This window comes from Hyperolius riggenbachi, chromosome 7 (genome assembly GCF_040937935.1).
Source record: "Hyperolius riggenbachi isolate aHypRig1 chromosome 7, aHypRig1.pri, whole genome shotgun sequence".
NCBI lineage: Eukaryota > Metazoa > Chordata > Amphibia > Anura > Hyperoliidae > Hyperolius > Hyperolius riggenbachi.
Genome location: NC_090652.1, coordinates 7,340,685 through 7,353,856, shown reverse-complemented (window position 1 = coordinate 7,353,856; position 13,172 = coordinate 7,340,685). Strand labels below are relative to the sequence as shown.

At 45.0% G+C, this 13,172-nt stretch overlaps 1 protein-coding gene across 4 annotated transcripts in view; it reads right to left on the bottom strand.

The window, feature by feature from the left end:
- Positions 1–13,172, bottom strand: part of RAI1 (retinoic acid induced 1) — a 275,318-nt gene that overhangs the window by 214,947 nt on the left and 47,199 nt on the right. The window lies entirely within an intron of this gene.

Genomic DNA, 13,172 nt, shown 5'->3' with positions numbered 1-13,172 from the left:
TAAGGACCAGTGCATACCAAAAAGCGCTAGTGTAGTCGCAAACGCTCGGCGCTTTTTGAAGTGATTTTCCTAGGCGATTCTAGGCATGTGCTTAGCGATTTTATAATCATGCCTAGTGATTTTTGGAGCATTTTTCTGTAGCGTTTTTTATATTTTCTAGAACTGAACAGTTTCTGTAACAAAAACGCTTGGAAAATCGTTCCGATCTAGCGCTTTTCAGATCGATTTTCCACTTTCCTATACTTAACATTGAGGCTGAATCGCCTCAGAAATCGGCAGAAATGCTGCAGGACCCGCGTTTGGGAGGAAATCACATCGCTCTGGTGAGCTCCATCCCATTCATATACATCAGCCAAGCGCTTCTCAAATCGATGGCGGTTTTAAAAGCGCTCAGAAGCGCTCTTGGTGTGCACCGGCTCTAAAGTTGACTTCACACGATACAATAAAATAATCCAATTTTAAAGCAATTCGATAAATATGATCGGAAATCAAAAGAGTTTTTTTTTTCATTCGACTGAAAACTCCAATCGGATTTCACAATTTTTCGAACTTTATCGATCTGCAATGCTGGAAATTCTTCTAACGATTGTATGGTTTGTGTTGGATTGTCAGATTATTAGTATACACACCCTAGCAATTTTCTCTGAGTTTCCAATTATCATGATTGGGGAAAAATCGAACATACAGTATGTGTGTGGTACATTGGTCAAATTTTTGAAATGTTACAATCAGTCAGATACAACAATGTGCAAGGTAATGTCCATGTTTTCCTATGGCTCAAGTGGGCGATATGACAGTTGGAACAGTGTGCTGACCAGGAAGCTGTTATAGGGTAATGGCCATTTTTAAAATGGAGGACGGAGAATTCCATTGATCCCAGTGCACAAACAGGTCACAGGAGAGGAGAGAGAGATTGAGGAGTAGACTACACAGGAGGTAAGTATGACCTGTGTATGGTTATTTTGACTCTTCATTTTCAGTTCAGGTTCTCTTTAAGGCTGCATAACAGGCAGCTTTACTACCCAATCAGCACTGAAAGGGCTGCATTGAGCAGACAGCCAGTCTAACAGGCTTCTAGCCGACCTCAATACAGCCCCATCTGCTGTGTTTTACTATAAAAATGTGAGGTTTTATCCCCCCAAATAAATTGTATTATTTGTGATAAAACGCTAGCGTGAGTACAGGTCTCCGGTCAGAGGCCCCGCCCTTCAGCGATCCTACAACACTTCAACACTGGGCAGACTGGCACCGGGAATCCAGGGAGGACACCTTATGCTGGGGATACACGGTACGTTTTGTACCGTGTATCGAGCCGCACGATAGATTGTGGAGCGTCCCCGCTCGCGGCCAGATCAATATCTTCCGCTCGTTTCTTCTATTGTCCTGCCCGCCGGTATCGAGCGCGGAATCGATCCGGCGGGGTATCGGACACGTCGGAAGTTATCAATCGAGCCATCAGCGGTTCGATTGATTAAAAAAACGCACTGTGTATGCCCAGCATTACACTGCTCCCCTCCTCCATAGAACAGAGCGGGCTGACGGGCAGAGAGCTGACTATCTAATCTATGATCACAGGTATGCTGCCCCCTGTGTACACAGCTTACATTTCTGCTATCTGCAGATCAGGTCTGACCAGACAGACTAGGGAAGAAACAGATCACAGAGAGAAGTAATCAGAGATTGCCAATCTCAGCTTTTGTAATAAAGGTGTCCATACATTACACAATTATGTTCTGTTTTGCTCAATTGATGAAAATCGGACCGTATCTGCTAAAATTGACAAATTTACTTGATCGGGCAGGATGGACACAGAATCAATTTCTGTTTCAGAGCATGGAGACACAACATCGTTCAGCTGGATTACTGAGGGCTCGTTTCCACCATAGCGAATCCGCATGCGGCGCCGACATGCGGATTCGCTTGGTACATTGAAGTGGCCGGGGCTGTTTCAATATGTGCGGCGTGCGGGAGCGATTTGGCGGCGGGCCAAATCTGCACGACGGGACCCACAGAAATCGCCTGCGTCGGGAATCCATGCGAATCGCCGCTAATGTATTTAATAGGAAAAACGCATGCGTTTTTTACATGCGTTTTTACCCACGATTCGCGTGCGATTTCGCACCTTTTTCAATGTTATTTTGCCCTGGCAGAGTCATGGTTAATTTCGCATGGCACCCTGCCATGCGAAATCGCGGGTAAAAACGCATGCGGAAACGTATCCGCATGCGTTTTTACAAGCGTCGGGATGCCGGCGAAATCGCGTCGCAACAGTGGAAACGGGCCCTGAAGGACAATCACCAGGATCTCGCTTGTATCGTGTGGGCCACTAGTCAATTCACTTCCAATCGACCACACTGTTTTCGATCGCCCAAAAAAGTTGACTGATCAATCACCTCCATGGAAAAATCAAGCAATGTATGGGCAGGCTGCCGTTTAGAAAGCTGTCATTCTCACAGTAATAAAGCCAAACTTTGCACAGCTGGTCACTGGGTGACTGGGATTAATATTCAGGAAAGTGGGTGGAGCCCACAACAGCCAATCAAAATTCACCTATTGATTTTCAAGGGAAATATTTAATATCAGACTCAGAGGCCTCAAAAAAGCTACAGTAAGTCACTGGGTGACTGGGGTTCAAATTCAGAAAAGGTGGGCAGAGCCACAAACAGCCAATCAGATTTGCTTCCACTCTCACATTATTGATGTCAAGAACCCTAAAGTTCACAAACGTGGTCATCGAGTGACTGGGTGTCCAGGTTAGAAAAAGTGGGCGGAGCCAAAAACAACCATGCATACCAGGGCAACGCTGAAGCATCAGCTAGTTAAAAAAAAAAAAAAATACAAATACAACAGGTTTCCAATTTCCAAAGTGTTTAACCAGCCGGGCGGTATGGACGAGCTCAGCTCGTCCATCACCGCCGGAGGCTGCCGCTCAGGCTCTGCTGGGCCGATTTTCATCAAATAAAAAGCAGCACACGCAGCCGGCACTTTGCCAGCCGCGTGTGCTGCCTGATCGCCGATCTGCCGCAAGCAGCGGCGAAAGAGGGTCCCCCCAGCCGCCTGAGCCCAGCGTAGCCGGAACAAAAAGTTCCGGCCAGCGCTAAGGGCTGGATCGGAGGCGGCTGACGTCAGGACGTCGGCTGACGTCGATGACGTCACTCCGCTCGTCGCTATGGCGACGATGTAAGCAAAACAAGGAAGGCCGCTCATTGCGGCCTTCCTTGTTTATTCTGGGCGCCGGAGGCGATCGGAAGATCGCCTCCGGAGCGCCCTCTAGTGGGCTTTCATGCAGCCAACTTTCAGTTGGCTGCATGAAATAGTTTTTTTTTTATTTAAAAAAACCCTCCCGCAGCCGCCCTGGCGATCTTAATAGAACGCCAGGGTGGTTAAAATTCCTTTAGGCCACTTTCCCACATTACAGAATTTGCGTGCGAATTGTATTTTTGGAAAACGCATTTGAGCCACATTTTTGTGAGAACTTTTGGATGCAAGTTTTCTGTAGAAGAAAATTGGTCGGCATGTATGCTTTTTTTTTTTTTTCTTTTTGCCACGGACATGCAATCCGCATGGGATACAAGTTAATGGGAATTGCAAAATTTTGTATTCCCAATGCGAAAATTGCATGCAAATCTGAAGTTAATGACATACAATTTCATTTAAATTAACTTCACTGGTATGCACACACAAAAAAAAATTGCATTCCGAAAATTCACATAAAACTTCAGATTCAAAAAACTGCAAAACTTTTAGATGCAAACATTGAAAAAATTTACAAAAATTGCAGGAATAAGAGTGAAGGATCCTGGGCTCATCAGACACTCACTGGGCCTCCCTAAAGGCCATACACAATTCAATTGTTTATAAAAAAAATAAAAAATTCCCGACCAGAGAAATCTGATCGATTTTGTCTACTTTATTGAATAATCAGGAAAATGGGACCAATATACCATATACTTAGGCCCAGTGCACACCAAAACCGCTAGCAGATCCACAAAACGCTAGCGGTTTTGGGTGCGGATGACAGATTTGGGCCAGTGCACACTGAGCAGATTTGGATGTGATCCGCCGGCCGCATCCGCCTGAGCATCCGCTTGGCTAATGTAACTGAATGGGATGGTACACACCGGCGGTTTGAGGTTTTAAGCAAACCGCAAATGTGCAGCAGGAGGGACGTTTGCGGTTTGCTAAAAACCTCAAACCGATGATTGATTTTTTTTTAAGAAACAATCAAATAAAATAATTTTAAATTTACATTTTTCTATCTGATTTTCCCAACACATCAGATTAGATTTTTATCGACGGGGAAAAAAAAACAACTGAATAATTGATAGTTTTTTCATGATTGAGGGGAAAAAAAAGTATTTTCAGTTTATCACCTAAACAACGTTTATTGTTATGTCTTCGGATTGAATTCATTTTACAATCAATCATTTTTATTGAAAAAAAATGGGACCACTGATCGATTTGATTGTAACGTGTATGGCCATCTACATATGGGAAAACACTGGTAATTTGGGATAGATCTGACAAGCCCAGGCAAGCATCAAGGTTTCGTTTATATCTCTGGGACATAAATGTGACTTTCTATTTAAAGTGGAGCTGAACTCTTGCACAGGACAGAAAGAAAACACAGATAAATGCACCCTGTATGTATTTAGTGAGTTTAGCCTGTTTAATTCCCCCTCATCTTCAAGTAATCACAAGTTGTAATTTGATCTCTCAGCTGGCTGAGTTGGCAGATCAGCTAATTTGGAAACACAGGATGTTAACCCTATGTCTGCTTCCATGAAAGCAGGAAGTAGTCACACTGCAGATGTATTGCAGGATTTGTATCAGCTGTAACAAAGAAATGTTTTTCTGTAAAGGTTATTAATCTGTTGCGTATCTTTTAGAGCAGAGAGGAAGTTGTGAGTTTAGGTCTGCTCTGATCTGTGAGGCTGTGAGCGGCGTGATAACAGGACCCCTCAGTGAATGTCAGGGCGACGGACTATGATCAGCGCTGCTCGGCGCACGTCACGCTCCTGCTCCCTCGCCTGCGCCCGACGCTGTGATCTGATTAGCAGCATGCGACACCCAGGATGCACCTGGCCTGCCCCGATCCGGCCGGTCTAATCATGAGGTTGTGTGTAATGACAGCCCAGCGCAAAGCCTAGCCCCCCCCTTTCCCCGTCCCCCCACCTCACACCACACAGGTGCAATTAAATCCGCCCGCTTGCACTCATTAAGCGCTGATGCACCTCATTAGAGGAGGAAGCGGCTGCAGCAGAAAGGAGATGACTGGAGGATAATAGCATCTTCTCATAAAGCATTCACAGCGCACCTGCCCAGGCTGAATGCCAGGCAACCGGCTAATGACCGAACCTGCGCCCGGCTCAGACCGCCACAAAAGGGCCCACGCAGCAGCCATCTGGCCGTCCCTGGAGTGAAAGGCTGCAGACAGCTTCTGAGGTCCTATCAGACCGGCGACAGGGGTTAAATACGCCAAGTCTCCCAAAATCGCTAAACTCAGAGTGCAGACCCTAAAATTCTTCTCCCACCGCCTGGGTGTCCTTGTCTTGCAGTTTACCCACTTTCAAACCACAGTTTTTTTCCCCTTCAAAGCCAGAGAAATTTTCACATCACACTCTTCCCATTCATTCACCGATAACTTTATCGCTACTTATCACACTGAAATTATCTATATTGTGGGACAAACTAGGCTTTCTTTGAGCAGTACTTTTTGCTAAGAATAATTTTATTTTATATGCATTTTACAGGGAAGAAAAAGAAAACAATAGAAAAAAAATCTATAATTTCACAGTTTTTAGCCATTACAGCTTAACCTTTTGCCGACCGCTCCACGCCAATTGGCATGAAGTCTTGGGGCGTGTTTTGCAGGAGATCGCGCATCTCCACTTGAATGACAGAGCTCTGCTTCGCCATCAGTCTCCGAGCGGCGATCGCCGTATATTTACATTGTACAGCGCTGGGAGGCTCAGGAGCGATCGGCTGTCATAGACTGATGCCTATGGCAGGCTGGCGGGGGGAAAACAAAAATAATAAAAAAAAATAGGGAGATGTATTGAAAAAAACAAACAAATAACAAAAAAATTAACACAGGCGCAGCGATCAGAGCCCACCAACAGAAAGAACTGTTGGTGGGCAGAAAAGGGGGGGGGGGGGGAAATCACTTGTGTGCTGAGTTGTACAGCCCTGCAGCGAGCTCTTAAAGCTGCAGGGGCCTGAATTGTAAAAAATAGCCTTGTCACTAGGGAGGTGTAAGTCTACAGTCCTGAACTGGTTAAAAATAAAATGTGCTATGGTAGATAAAACCCTCACATTTGATTTGCCCATTTGTCCTGGTTATTACAAGATTTCAATTGTGTCCCTAATACAATGTATGGCGATAATACAAGTGTATTTTTTTCCATTTAGAGTTTTTTTTTAATATACTATAACAAAAAATACAAGTCATGATATACAAAAATAACAGTAATATACCCTTATGGCATACATATTTAAAAAAAAAAAGTCCCTAAGGTGACTATGTAATTTTTTTTTATTTTACAAGTTAAGTATACAGGGGCGTGTATATATACATAGCAAGGATCCGGAACTGGTTAAAATACACACATATAAATGTAGATTTCTTCCCAAGTAAAATACAGTATAAATGACTTTTTTCCTATGTTGCTGTCACTTGCAGTAGGTAGTAAAACTCTGACAGGTTTTGGACTTTTCCATCTCGTCATGAGGGACCGTAAGTGTCTCCTTTATTCTTGACAAAGCGCTCCCTGGAAAGAATCTTTACAAATATGGCGGTTGGCCAGCCTATCTAATCGCTTGCACACTATTTGGGTAGTTGGACTGAGCAACTGTCATTCAGTTAATGAAATACCTGAGAATTCCCGATGAGGAGATGGACTAGTCCAGGGCCTGTCGGATAGGACGTGATCCCCGCACGTTGATTGGCCCAATCAGCTGCCTGTCAAGTGACAGGCAGCGTATTGGGCCAAAGCGTTTGATGGGTGACTGGAAAGGCGGTCACCACTGGAGGGAGGAGCTTGTAGTGGATTTAACCACTGAACCGGGTGACCGGAGAGGTGGTCCCCACTAGAGGGAGGAGCTTGCGGCAGATTTTTACTACTGAACCAGGTGATGGGTAACCGGAGACGTCCGGTCACCACTGGAGGGAGGAGTTTGCAGCGGATTTTACTGCTGAACCGGGTGATGGGTGACCGGAGAGGCGGTCAGCAGTGGAGGGAGGAGCATGTGGCAGATTTCACCGTTGAACCAGGTGATGGGTGACCTGATGACCAGAGGGTTAGTCACCACTCAAGGGAAGACACTTAAAGAGAAACTTCGACCAAGAATGGAACTTTATCCCAATCAGTGGCGGATACCTCTTTTACATGAGAAATCTATTCCTTTTCACAAACAGACCATCAGGGGGCGCTGTATGGCTGATATTGTGGTGAAACCCTTCCCACAAGAAACTCTGAGTACCGAGGTACTCCTGGCAGTTTCCTGTCTGGGAACCTTGTTGCATTGTGGGAAATAGCTGTTTACAGCTGTTTCCAACTGCCAATAAAAGCAAGCAGCAGCTACATCACCTACCAGCAGTAAAAATGTCACCATGTAATAAATGTCAGAATGTAAATCAGGGGTTTAAAAGATTTTACAACGGGCAAACACTGACTAAATCATTTATACATAATTATTGTAAAAATGAAGCACTTTTTTTATTACATTATTTTCACTGGAGTTCTTCTTTAAAACAGGAGTGGAGGCTCCCAATGCATTAACGATAGGCTAATAAGATGTTAATCTTATAAACAGAGAGGTAATCTTACCTCTCTTGAAGAATTTGGACCAGTTTATTGAAAAAAGGTCTCTCATTCAGCACATAAAATTGCCAATGCGTTTTGTGGGTCTTTGCTTGCTTCCTCAGGTCAGTGAAAAAACAGGCGCCTTAACTGCTATGGCTGTGTAGCAAGCATGAGCGCCTCTCTGTCAGGGAAAGGGAAGAGCTTGTGGCTGATTTCACCGATGATCCGGGACCGGGAGATAGGTGACCAGAGAGGCAGTCACCACTGGAGGGAGGAGCTTGCGGCGGATTTCACCACTGACCCGGGAAGATAGGTGATCGGAGGGGTGGTCTCCACTGGAGGGAGGAGCTTGCGGCAGATTTCACCACTGAACCGGGAGATGGATGACATGGAAAACTAAGAGAACCAGAGGGACGGGAGAACCACCTCTTCTTTCCACAGGTAATTTTTTATTTCCTTTCAGAGATGGGCTTAAAATGTAAAATAAACGACAGGAATCTGTAGCGTTCTTTCAGCAGGAAGGACGCCTCATCCCTCCCACAGCCGCTGCGTGATGAAGAGATGCGCCGCGCCGCTATCTCGATAAGAGGAAATCTCTTCTCCACAACAATAATGCTAATGGCATCAGAATGCAAATCTCGGCAGGCTTCCGAATCCGCCACCTTCTCAGCTGCATTGTGTAGAGAGTGGCACTATCATCTGAATGTAGAGCGCCGTCAGCTGCGCGCAGCCCCTCCCCTCAGCGCCAGAGCGGGCAAGCAGGGGAGGGGGCATCCAGTCTGGAGAAAAGGTACATTTCCCACAGGGCCACTTGCAGGCTCATTAGCAGGAAGTGAAGTTGATGCATTCGCTACTGAGAGGTAAGGAGAAAAAAAAATCTGAACGGATGAAAAGACAGACAGGGAACAGATACAAGCAGATCCGATCGTGACAGCGTCCAGTGAGGTGGGGGTAGGGCAGACCACACCAGAGGAGTTCCATGACCATATAAAGGACACCTGAAGATAGAGGGCTATAAAGGTTGCCATATTTATTTCCTGTTACACAATACCAGTTGCCTGGCTGTCCTGCTGATCTCTTTGGGCTGCAGTAGTGTCTGAATCAAACACCTGAAACAAGCATGAGGCCTGAAAACCAATAGAGCGTTTTTTTTTGACCATTTAGGGAGTGCTTAAAATCGCTAGCGATTTCCCTAAACGCTCTGCCAATGTAAATAAGTGTAAAAAAAATTCCACAGTAGCGATTGCGATTAGCAAAATCACCATTGCAGGACATGCAGTATTTTGGGAGCGTTTGCGCTTCAATGTAAACATATCGATTTGTGTGTGATTTTAAATTACTGCAAACTGTAAAAAAATATATAATAATTTGAAAGGACCCATCAGAATTAAAATCACTAATTACAAATCGCTATCACAATTCCTGGCAAAAAGCTCACACTTTTTAAAATCTCTACCAAAATCGCCGAAAATGGCTCATGAATTTGCTTATAAAACGCTAATTAAAATGCTAGTGATTGCGATAACGATTTGAGATTTGTAGTGAGTGATATGCCTGAAGCTAATCTTGTCAGATCAGACAATAATATCAGAAACACCTGATCTGCTGCATGCTTGTTCAGGGGCTATGGCTAAAAGTATTAGAGGCAGAGGATCAGCAGGACAGCCAGGCAACTGGTATTGCTTAAAAGGAAACAAATATGGCAGCCTCCGATTCCCTTTCAGTTCAGTTGTCCTTTAAAGGGGTTCTGTGGGTGCTGCTGCAGATAAAAACAGACACTTACCTGGGGCTGTCGTCCTCCAATCCACCGTTCCCCGCCGCCGGTCTAGTGCGTCATGCAAACAACTGCGGCTGTGCAGCCTTAGCCACGGGCCTGCTCGCTCCCGCGTCATCGGAAGCTTACTGCGCAGGCGCAGTACAAGAAAACTTCGCACTGCCCCTGCACAGTAAGCTCCCGATGACGCGGGCGGGAGCGCGCATTATTTGTCTGTGTTAGACGAATAATAGCCCAGTGGCGGGGAAGGGCGGATCGGAGGAGGACGGCGTGGGAAACGACAGCTACAGGGGGCTGATAAATCTGAAGTGAAAATAGACTTATGAGATTAATTTAATATCAAATTAATTTTATCAATAGTACAGCTTAGAAACAGAACATTAGCAGCACAGACATGAGTCTCATATTGTTTCCAGTACAGGAAGAGTTAAGAAACTCCAGTTGTTATCTATGCAGAAGAGCTCCTCTGAGCTCTCTGACCCGACTTTGGTGGCTACAGTGCTGTTTTCTGAAGCGCTTATCTCAACCTGTGTCTCACCGTTTCTTTTTACTGCAGGAAAGGGTCATTAGCTCTGATCTGCTTCATAGTTTAAAATACAGAGGGTAGTGTGTAAACTGCAAATATTAGAGAATTATGCAAAAAATCTATATACCTGAAAATACAATTATGAGACTCTTTTCTTTGTTACGAATGTCCTATTCATTATCTGTACTACACATACAGTTCATTGTAAGGTTTTTTTTTTTTTACTTTGAAGGACACCTGAAGTGAGAGGTATATGGAGGCTGCCATATTTATTTCCTGTTACACAATACCAGTTGCCTGGCAGCCCTGCTGATCCTCTGCCTCTAATACTATTAGCCATCGCCCCTGAACAAGTTTATCATCGTTTGCCTTGTAGGGGAGGAGGATAAGCACAAAAAGCATCAGCAGATGGCAGTGAAATGGTCAAAACCAAACCTGCCCTTTATTGTTTCAACCCCAAAAATAAATAAAAGAGCAGACAAGAAAGGAGCAGTTGGGGTAAGGAGGGCCTGCAGCTGGCCGGGGAAATGGACAGAGCATTGGAGAGGTACAGCTGCAGGCTTCCATTGTCCGCTGTCCTCTATATAGGCCACCTTACCCCTGACCTCCCCGCCTGTCAGATTCTCACGCCACATTCTGCCCCCCTCGCCCTGCCCCCTGGGGTTCCCCATAAAGCGACAGCAGGGGCCGCCTCACACCGCACACATGAATGTGCTGCTACTTTATCAAATATTTAAAGGATTTTTACTCTCTGACGTGCTGAAGTGCCAGAGCGGACTGGAATAACGTGATTTATCTGAAAGCCGTTTCTTGGGATTCACCTGCAGACATTACTGGCGCCCCAGTGCATTCTGGGAGATGGTCCGGCATGTAGTCAGGAAGCATCGTCTCAAATGTTCCCAGAAAGCTTCCTGTGCAGCCCCTGATCAATAAGGCACATACGGGGTCTGATTATGCAGCTAGGATGAGATATGAGAAGACAGCCGGGTGCTACTTGTCTACATGCAGCAGCAGTGCACAGCCTTGTCTACATTTCATCGTCTCACACGTTCCCAGACAGCTTCCTGAGAAGCCCCTGATCAATAATGCACATATGGGGTCTGGCAGATTCTGCCGCTAGGATGAGGTATGAGAAGACAGCCATGTTCCCCTTGTTTACATACAGCTGCAGCACAAAGCCTTATCTACATTCCATCGTCTCACACGTTCCCAGAAAGCTTCCTGAGCAGCCCCTGATCAATAATGCAAATACGGAGTCTGATTCATTCTGCCACAGTGGTGCCTGGTTCTTCTACTGACCACATTTGCTATTGCTCCGTTGTTATTGCCTGATGAAGCGGGATCAAACCTGCGAAACGAGTTGCATATTTGGAGTTCATAAATAAAATATATTGACTGTCTTTACTACAGTCGTTGTGTGTCTACTTGGAGGAGGTAAGTCCACCACTACCTCCTCTATTTACCAAGAATTTGTGCTTATTTAGCTTCCTTTTATCCTTTTGGCACCTCTGTTCTCCTGCATAATAATTCTGCCACAAGGGATGAGATATGAGAAGACAGCTGTACTCCTTGTTTACATACTGCAGCACAAAACCTTGTCTACATTCCTGCAGGGCTGTGGAGTCTGAGCCATTTTGGGTACCTGGAGTCGGAGTCGGTGGTTTCATAAACTGAGGAGTCGGAGTCGGGACTCAAATGATTTTTGTACCAAATCCTTAGTTCTAGTATTAGATTAAGGAGTCGGAGTCGAAGTTGGTGGTTTCGATAACCGAGGAGTCGGATGATTTTTGTACCAACTGCACAGCCCTGCATTCCTGGTATGCACAGACATGTCTGTTCCCCCCACCTCTGCCCTGCTAGGCGCTAACACAGCCTGAAGGTGCTCACACACGTTACAATCAAAAGATATGATTTTACGCCAATTCAATGAAAACAATGAAAACGGACCAAAGAATGCTGCTTAAATCTGACAAAAGATTCAATCGGGCACAGCGATATCCAGGTAAAGAATCAATATCCGATACTGCATGGTAAGGACATCTGAGGTGAAAATAATCAGATGAGAAAAACAATAGTATCTATCCTTCATCTCCAAAAAATGACTTTTTTTTTAGATATCCAATATAAATGGTTTCAATAGTTCACGGTCTCTGCTCAATGGCACATGCATTGAAGTATGCTAGAGCTAAAATCTATGAATTTTTGACCCTTTTTATCTCTTTCCTGCTTTCAGAAGCAATTTTCTGCCATGAAAGTGTTTTATGGCTGTAATTCCTTATCAGTGAGGGTTACCCTATAGTCTGACTCGGACAGAAACTGTCACTTGCATACCTGAGGTTTAACTCTTTCACACAGAAAAAGAAAAAAAGGAACACAGCCTAGCTATTTGTGTGCTTGGCGCTGTACATATACGTCTATCTCATCATGTCACATTGGGTATCCTTTAAGGCTGGGTACACACCAATTTCCAATCAGATGGGCAATTACCTGTCATTCGATCATTTCCAGCATGTCCGATCTGCTTCCGATTGAGAAGCAAAACGGTTTTGCGACTGTTACCAGACAAAAAAACTTTTTTGGGTTGGAAGGAGATCGGACATGCTGGAAATGATTGAATTACAAGAAAATTGCATGGTGTGTAACAGGCATTAGGGTTCTCTCATACTATAGCATTGCGGACATGTTTGCGTTGCGTTTTCTCCCGTGTTTTTCCCCTATTCATGGTTATAAATAAGGGGGGGGGGGGGGAAACAGCACTTGCAAAAACAGGAAGTGCAAAAGAGCCCTCAGTCTGCTGACCACCAGAACCTAGAGAGAGCTGAAATCTGATTGGCTGATGACGTGTAGCGCAGAAGATCCTCCATTTTCACTGAGTGAGGAGCCTTTCCCCTGAAGGCTGACAATAGTCTGGTGATCCATAACACCGGTTATTGTTGGTGCAATAGGGCGGAGCTGTGCCAGATGACAATATCGAGAAATTATTATTTAATCTATCGTTTTTTCCTCATCTATGCAATCTGCCCCGTGCGTAGCGATGCAGTCTATCTCCTTCCCATTCCGCGCTTGT